We start from the raw sequence: 8827 nt of genomic DNA on the forward strand, positions 1-8827 counted from the left end.
AAAAGCAGGGAAAAAAGGTCAAAGAAATAGAAGCAGGAAAAATTTCTAAAAAAATAATAGGTTTTAAGTTTTATTGAAAATCAAATAATAATTAATACTCGTTAAGGCTTAGAACGCGTAAACGCATCGATGCGCATTAGAGGTGTGTGAAGTTCTATGGGTACTTCTAACAGAACAATTAAAGGGATAGTTTACCGCGGCGCAAGGACAAGGATACACAGTATACTCTAACGCCATTAGATGGTGAAATATATTGACAGTTTGTATCCTTCCTTGCTTAACATATGTATTGAGTCATTTTCAGGTACCGCTAATCGTAAACAGGTCGACATACATTTAGCTTACGGAAAGACTCAAGCATTTCTAGATGAATAAGTCTATTTGTAGAGTACGCAATTAAGAAGACGGTTGAGTTATGTGTTTGCTTTCTTGTAAAATCTGTTGTTCATAAATGTTGACTTATTTATTCTAAGTACGTCCAGTATTCTTAAATTTGAAGTATATTTTTATTTATAGTATAAGTTGTACCTATAAATTCCAAAATCGTAGATTAATATGGTGGAATACTTGTAAGCGTATTATGTAACAGGCGTTTTAAAAATTTATTTAAACTTTCAAAAACATCTAGGCTTCTTAATTTGCAATCGTTAGGTTTTATTATCAGTTATTTTATAAACAGATTTTATCTTTTATTAAATAACAGTACCTACGCTGTTTTTTTCATGTCTCGAATATTCTACACATATTATAAGGGATTTGTTTGTAAATCAAGAATATCTTTTGACTTTTTCCCAGATAAATTTTACAATGATTATGCAATTTTTTATCGATAAAGTAAACTCTAAATAATTATTTATCTGCAAAATGTTATTTATTTTTGAAATTAGATCGTAAACCCGTAAACCATGAATTTAAGAAAACGTATCCGTTGTATATTTTAATTATGTTTTGTGATAACCGTGTATAATTTTGCAATATCAAATTTTACAGTAGCAATTGTAATGATACTAATGTCGTATTTCATTTTCTTTCGCTAGAAGTATTTTTTTCCAAAATTGATTTAATAAAAATAATTCATGTATTTTCATTAAAAAAAAATATTTTCTTTCTATGTTGTGATTTATGACGAAAAATCTTTCGTTTAATTTAACTCTATAATTGAATTATTAGATAAAAAAACCCTTGTCATTATTGAACCTGAACCTTATTAGATTTTGTTATTGGGGAAAGTAACTTCTAAACATTATTATTTATATTTATTTTTTTTTTTTTAATATTTTATTTTTTAAAAAAATGACGAAATTTTTATTTCTCTTGAGTGTTATTATCAGTTATCATATTTACTTTTTCGAAAAAAAAAGTTAAATGCGGTAAAAGAAAAATAGTAGAATTTTGTAGAACTGTAGATGTAATTAGTGTTTTATCGACGTCTTATATCTGACAGGTTCTCTGTATACTTTTTGAATAGTAAATTATGAAATCTTCCCTAGTCATTCGGATAAAAATATATAGCACGAACTGCATATGTGAAAATTTCAAGTTAAATAAAGATACCTGTGTAAAACTGGCAATATATAATTGAGCGAATAGCTATCATTTATTACTCATATTAAAATATTTAAAACAATAAATAAATAAAAATTAGCGAAATTCCTGCTCTTAGAGGATTTTACAGTTTCAAGTCTGTCACCCTCTGATATAATGATATAATGGTTTTAATCGATTCACTGCTATGTCATAATATATTAATAACAGCATTCAAACCAAGTTAACATAACATATACTTTTAACTACATTCAGTAATTTCGAACAGGCGTAGTAACAACTTACGATTAGCAAATATTTCATTCTAATTTCAAATTTGTTACATTTTCAAAATATCTCTTCCCATTGTTAGTTTCTTTGTTTAAAGAAATTGATAGATTTTTTCTCATAAATATGAAGACTAGTGACTTTTTAGAAAAGTTACTCCATTTTTTTGGTATTATGGTCGATTTAATTTTTTTTTCTGATTGTTATTTTTATCGGTTTCTGTATAACAGAAGAGTATTCTGTATTATTCATAATAACCCTCTCTGCTTTTATATGTTTCTACTGCTGAAACTTCTAACTTTGGTTAAACTTAATAATATTTCGGTTAAGTCCTATAAATGATAATAAAATTTACTAAGGTATTATGTTTAGTAGAAGTTGATTTTATTTATTTTTTTAGTACGATGTATTCCAGTAGGGTTCTTTATAATTTCGTCCTACCCTTTGTATAGTATGACATGGCAAAAAAACATTGAGGATTAATCTCTAAGAAGTTGGATTTAATGATTTTCTGTACTTTTTCGATTTTAGCTTCCACTGAAAAATCATTGTATAAACTGACCCGAAAATCTTCAAAAAATAAACATTTCATAAAAGTCTTTGGCGTAAAATTTCTGTATGAATGGTTTTAAGCTTTTACTATTCAACCTAATTGATATTAGTGTTTATAGATTATTTAATTTATTTTTAATAAACCAACAACGTTATTAGTTTGAACAGTTTTTAAAATTTATCAGAAGATTACGGGAAAAAACACTCGTAAAGTAATTCTAAAAATCTTTTTTAAAATTATTTTACTTTTTTAACGTGATTTTTTTTCCTAAGAGAGTCATATCAAAGAAGTAATAATTTTGACGAATATAAATTTAATATTTACATATTTTACTCAAATAACTGAAATTATACCCAAATGAAATGCTTTTAAGTATTATTTTTGATTTAAAGATTCAAAGCGCGGTACAAACTATTAATGTCAAATTGAATCTCGAGAGTAATTATCAGGACGACTGTCTCCTTTCACATAAATAAATTTGAATATTTTACAGGATCAAGATTTCTTCTTAGATTCCCGAAGATTTCAAGATTTATCTCCTTAATAAAGGAATCACACACATTCTTGTGTGATTTGTAGACCTATATATGATCGTGTCAGTCAAGGCAAAGTTCCTTAAATAAATAACATACAGATTATCACGAAGTTTTCCCGGGACTTTCATAACCTATTCTACTCTGAAAATAATTAAAAAATTCATATAAACATATGTATTCAAATGCTTAGTTTCGAGTTACGGTTAGCGAAAGATTTCGCTCTGAGTTCGGCTACCCCGGTGAAATGAGGTGTTACTGAAATTTTTAGGAAGTTAACTAAGGAGCAAAATTATCGATTTCTTAGAACGTTCCAGAATCGTATCTGCAGAAGTTTTTGTGAAATTTGGGGTGAAAACCAATAAATTGGGGTAATAATTCATGTTTTTTACGTTTGACGTACAATAACTTTGATAAATAAGTAATAAATTCATACAAATTAAACAAAAAATGCATAGAATTTAATTATGAACAAAATGGTTTAATGTAAGTTGAATAAAACAAAGAAAAATTCGAATTTTATTTAGAAACAGTTCATTACTATATTTCTTAGAAAAGTACTTCTTTAATGTAAACAAAATCCAAATTCTTTTTTGGTGATATGAAAAAATTTAAAAACAAAATCCACTATTAAAAATTGCTGTTAACAATTGTAAATAAAATATAAATAAATAAAAATTACTAGATAATAAGTCTTTTATTAACGAGAAAAATACAATAAATTATTTGAAAAATTATTATTTCACAGTCGGCAATAAAATAACAACAGCTGATCAACAATGTGCAATAGCGTATTAGTGTTTAAATCAGTGGTTCCAAAATTTTCCCGAGTCGCGGCGTCCTTTTTCAATTAAAATTTTTCCACGGCGCTCTGCCCTAAGTAAAAGTTTGACTACTCATAAGTAAGAGATAAAAATAAATAAAACTCGTATCTTGATTATTGTTTTACTTTATTAACATTAAATTAATTATTACAAATGTCTTGATTCAATTATTTATGAAGCTTTTACAGTATTTCGCGGCACCCTTGTGAAGAGACCGCGGCGTTCAGTTTCGGAATCACTGATTTAAATTATTCTGTGCGTTAAGTATATCGGGTTCTTCGAACTGTGCTTCGTTAGCGAAGGATTTTTGTGAATTTTGGTTTGCCGTTGAAATAATGCCGCACTTAATTACAACAGAGGAATACGCCGATATGATATTCATTTTGGGTGTATGTAATGGTAATGCTACAGTTGTTGCGGTAGAATGTGGAATAGATTTTCTGAATTGAACTCCATATCTCAAAAAAATTAACGCGGCTTTCGCAATTTTCGGGAAACAGATTCATTACCTTGTATTCGTACCAGCTACCAACAATCTGTACAATACAATACTGTTATTGATGAAATTATTATCGATGTAGTTCAGCGCAGTCCTGGCGTCAGTACACATCTCGACCCCGAAGGGAAGACACCCACCATGTGACGGATGGAGAGGGTGTCCGACCGTCACGGCACCCTCTCCATACCTAGCCCTTACGGGGTTTACCGGAGGTCAACTTCAAAGGCCTCAAGACATCTCCCGGTCTGGCCGCTGTCAAATGCCACAAGCGATATTCACATCGGTGTAAAACGCCTATTTTGGAACTTGTAACTGATAAATCTAACAGATCCCAAAAGGACCATCTGAGCGATCTGAATCCCCAACTACGCCCCTAATGGGCACATGAGCAGTACTCAACACCGGCGTACAACACCTCAACTAATCATAAAAAAGTAATATAAACACAACATACAAAATATAAGCGACAAAACATAAATAGAATACAAACAAACTGTAATATATCAAAATTAACAAACATCGATCGAAAAATCTGAACAAAAATAAAATAAACTGAAAATCACACAATAAACAGAAAACAAGATACAATAACATCAAATAGACTGTAATTAAAAATCTTGTGTAAAATCAAAAACCTGAACATTACTGTGGTGACAAACCATCAGCGCTTCCAAACCGAAACATACATTCAACAACAAGAGAAAATAACATCAATTCAACCAACAAAAGACAACCAAAAACGAAAATATAACCTAAAAACCACATATGAACACATAGCATCAAAAACTGACAACCAGATATCATCCCGCGCATGCTTGTTCCGGGACAGTCATCCGATCTACAGTCGTGACCAAAGAGTTTCCTAACTATTGAACAATTTAAAGACACGGGTGACAGCACAGTTTTTTGCAGGATGACCTTCTTTAGAACAAAATGATCGTAATTATTTCCTTTTACAAGTACTACAACCCGAGAAACTTGAAACAACGATTCGCCTGCAAATGATCCTTCAACTTACACGATCGAAAATCTATGAAAAGGCGACTAATCGTACGAAGAATTTTACGTATTTCCTTTTCACATTCCACGACGTAATTTATATAATTGCTTGCTATTTCTTTTGCCTGTACGATAAATGATTTTAAACCTGACTCGAAAATCGTCGTAATCGTTAATCCCCAGCGTCTATGAAGCCTCCTTCCCCGGATTCATGCGGAACACCGTACACTATTAATCGAGGCCGCAGAAGTCTAGAGGCAACCATCCTAATTGGATATTTGCTCATCTTCTCTATTTCACGAATGTTCTGTTCAGTGTCTCTATCGTAGGTAACAGTCAGTATTCCTTTCGGATTTTCTTTCAGACTGATAATCCGCAAACCTTTATTTCTTGAATAAAATTTCTTTATTAGGCTACCCTTGAAAACTGTAGTTAAAACATGAGAAGGCTTATCTATAACTAATACCTTCGGTTTCGGCTTCTGCGAATCAAAATGATAAACTTCCTCTGTTACTAATCTCGCGGCTGGAACGAGCGAAACAGTCCTCTCCCCAACCCCTTTCCAGCCAGGTACCCCTCAATATATAGCTGCAACCTATCGTTTCTTTTAACTCGTAACAGATGCAAATAACGTAATTTTCGCATTAGTGAAAGGATATGAGGCCCTCTTCTCCCGCACGTTCCCTGATTCGAAGTAAATGGCCCAAAAATCTCCTCGACCAGATTCACATCTGAATCAGAATCATCGGCGGCTAGACCAGATACCCCTACGATCTCAAGCTTTTACCCGCTTCCCTGTTCCAGAGGATGACTCCTTAGGGGGAGACGTATTTTTCTTTTTTTCTTAGACGTTAGATGCTTACTGGAACCCGCACCATTGACAGACTCACCGTCAGAACTGATCTCGATACGAGCTTCACTACTCATACCTATTACCTAATCTTCTAACACTAATATTCAATAAAATTAAAATTTAACCTCAAAAAACTAATAAATAATTAATAACACAATAACCAATCTTATATCCAACATATAAACGTACATACATAACAAAAACGAAGGAAAATAACACCTATAAAATCCTTTTTAATGGGAGCTCATTAACGGATGAGACAAATTTAACCCGAGATGGCGTCAACAACTTATGCAGTGATCATACATGGGCAGAAGCAAATCCTCATGAAACAAGGGAATGCAATTTTTAACACCGATTTTGCGTCAATGTATGGCACGGTTTTCTTCACAATCAGCTGTTTGGAGCGTTTCATATTAGGCTGCTTAAATGCTGAGGTCTACTGGCACTTTCTTCAAGAATAATTGTCACAACTGCTTGATGATGTTTCCCTAGCGCTGAGAAGCAAAATATACTTTCAGCACAATGGCGCGCCTCCCCACTTCCCATGACTCGTTTCCACTAACTTAAATCATCATTTCCCTGAGAATGGATCGGTGGCGGAGGCTCTTATTCCTGGCCAACAAGCTCGCCTCATGTAGCACCTACAGATTTTGATGAGGATGGATGAAAAATATTGTATACAATACAAAAATATATTCTCATAAGGAATGAATTGTCCTCATTATGGATGCGGCTGAGCAACTTAAGGACAGCCCTGAAGAACTAAAATAACAACAAAAGTAGTACAAGAAATGTGTTGAAAATGGTGGGCTTATTTTTGAACATTATAAACTGGTACGTACGGCATGTTTATAATAAAACTGATAACTGGCACTTTTATTAGATTTTTCAGATCAAATACCATAAGAAATCACTAATTCTGCTTCTTAATTAACGCCGTAAAAATTTCATTACGACCTCATTTCACCGAGGTAGCTGAAATCCTAGCGAAATATTTCACTACCGTAACTCGTAAACGAAGCATTTTACAACATAAGTTTATATTAATTTTTTCATTATTTTACGAGTAGAATAAGTTTTGAAAGAGCGGAGAGAACTTCTTGATACAATCTGTATAATAGTGCCAACTTTAGTGCTTAATTCGTTAATAAGTATTTATTTTAAAAACTTATCACTTTATTTATTTCTTACAGCAACAAATGACTGAAACGCAATAAAAGTTTCCGTTATGGATTATAATGAATTTTATAGCGTGTGAAAAATGATATGCCGTTTGCAATGGAAACCGGAAGCTTCGGATGAAAGACGGACAGCTATCATGCTATTTTCAAAACCCCTAAAATTTTGCTTTCCATTTTTGATATTTAATATTTCTTTCGTTAACTTTTAATAAAAATATTTTTTTGTACGAGTAGTACCTTACGAAAACAAACCGGTAATAATTTTTAACCCGTATTTAAACACCAAATTTGTATAACTAATTACCAACTTTTTTCAAAATACTTTTGAATCTAAATATTAAATGTCCTTGGTAGAGTGGTATTGCCTCCATCTTAAATCTGGAAAGTTTCCGATTCAAATCCTGATAAAGCTTGACACAATATCTACACGCTATACATTTTTCATACCTTAATTTCATGAATATGCGCAATTGAGAACAAAAAGAACGGCGAAAATTCTCCATAGAAACGGAATAAGCTAAATTTTTAATACGTTTAATAAACTATGAAAATAATATTTTACCAATTTTTTAACGTTTTTGTCCACTGTTTATTCAACTGAAGAAATTTTATTTGCCGTAAGTGAAATGAATAGTCATATAACCTATGATAAATATACATATATAATAATTATGGATGAATTAGTTTGTATTCCACAGATTTTAAAATAAACCCACACACAAATACATACATACACGTGTTCTACAAATGAAAAAAAAATTCACGTAAACAGGTTCGGAAATACTTTGTTCGCGATTGTCAGCTGGCGGAAGAGTTCGCCCCGATTTCTGTGCCTTTTGTATTTATTTTCTTTGGACTTTGTTCTTACCATATTACTCAGTATCAAATTCTGAACAAGTTTTATTTAAAACGTTTTTACTTCCTTGTACAAGTAGACGAAGGATTGTGATCACGAAAAATTTTACTTTCCAGATTTAAACGGAAATATCCATTTTGACCATCCCTGATCCATTTTTACTAGTTTCAGCGTGACTTCTATTCGTACGTATGTATTTTTGTGTATGTATTTCGCATAACTTAAAATCGATTAGCCGTAGGATGTTGAAATTTTTGATTTCAAATTTTTTGATTTGAATTTTTTTGATTGACACCAAAAGTGTCCAAAAAAGCCCAAAATCCAAAAATATTTGAATTTTGAACTTTTCCTTAACCGCAGAAATAAACTCTCATTGAGAGTTTTTCAATGATATATCATAAGTGGTACTTATTTTCATCGGTTTCAGAGTTATAGTCAACAAAATTTTAATTAATGAAATATTTAGATTTTAGGGAAAGACACATCGGTTCGAATCAAACTTCATCTCCTTTTTTTTAAACTTCTTTTTAATTTAAATATATTGATTTATTTATTCATTAGCATGAATAATAATTTAATTACAACAATAAAAAATATATATATATAAAAAAATATCAAAAGTTATTAATGAAATAAAATTTTATGTACTATTCATTTTAAAAAAATGTGTATATGTAATTTAATAAATGTACAAGGAAGTCATGTATTGTCCAT

Source organism: Lycorma delicatula, chromosome 9 (assembly GCF_047948215.1).
Source record: "Lycorma delicatula isolate Av1 chromosome 9, ASM4794821v1, whole genome shotgun sequence".
NCBI lineage: Eukaryota > Metazoa > Arthropoda > Insecta > Hemiptera > Fulgoridae > Lycorma > Lycorma delicatula.